A 989-nucleotide genomic window follows, 5' to 3' on the forward strand; every position below is an offset into this window, starting at 1 on the left:
GCGCCGCTCAGCGCTGCCCCGCGCCCCGCCGCCCGCGCATTCGCCCAGCCGCAGCCGCAGCGGCAGTGGCGGCCGCGCTCCCGGCTCGCAGCGAAGCAGAGACACCAGGAGGCGGCGGGGGTATAGTACTGGAAGCACAGGGCGTGCGGAGTGAAGTCAGGCTGATTGACAGAGGCGCTGCCACACGGCCGCCGGCGGCCGCGGGAGTTGGCAGAAGGCGCGTGGAGGCGGAAAGGAACGCCCCGCGCCGGGCTGCGGAGCCCCCGCGAGCCGGGGCAGCGTCCCGCTACCGAGGCCAGCGGGCTGCGCCGTCCCGGCTGTGCATCCGTACGGAAACGACCAGAGACAGGCGAGGCTGACAAACTTAAGGCACCTCGGCATGAGTTGTGTTGCAGTCTTGGTTTCCAGTTGACAGCAGGGACCCAAATGGAAAAAGTGCCAGCAGCAGAGCAAATCACGGTCAGGGATCTTCATCTGATCCAATAAATTACTCTAAGCAGCCATTTCACAGGAAAAATTGTTAGGGCTATTTGCTAGTAAGACTGAAATTGCTTCCTGCAATCTTATATTGAATATCTTCAACTGGAGAGATAGACCCTGAAAGTCTTTAGGAATACTATAAATACAATGTAGAAGAAGGATTTTCAAATAATTAAAAAATCAAGAGTGGCCTTTATGGTAAAAAAACAAGTTATATTTGTTTCCATATGGCCAGGATAAATGCCATACTGCTTATTCCCTTCAAATAATGTGTGTATTTACTCAGCTTTTACATTACTGGGATCATCGGCTGCTTTTACCACTTTAACCTTGCAGAATCCTATTAGCCCTTGTTGTGCTCCTGCTGGCCCTGCCAGCCCACAGCCCTACCTACCCCAGGCTGGTTCTCACTGTAGCTGCATGTGTTAGACTCTCTGGAAAGCTGCAGGCAATGGCTTCCTGCAGGAAGCTGGTCTCCTGCCAAGGAATTTTCCTGGGTATCCTTGACT

The sequence above is a fragment of the Passer montanus genome, unplaced genomic scaffold, assembly GCF_014805655.1.
Source record: "Passer montanus isolate IOZ18808 unplaced genomic scaffold, ASM1480565v1 scaffold15, whole genome shotgun sequence".
NCBI classification, from domain to species: Eukaryota; Metazoa; Chordata; class Aves; order Passeriformes; family Passeridae; genus Passer; species Passer montanus.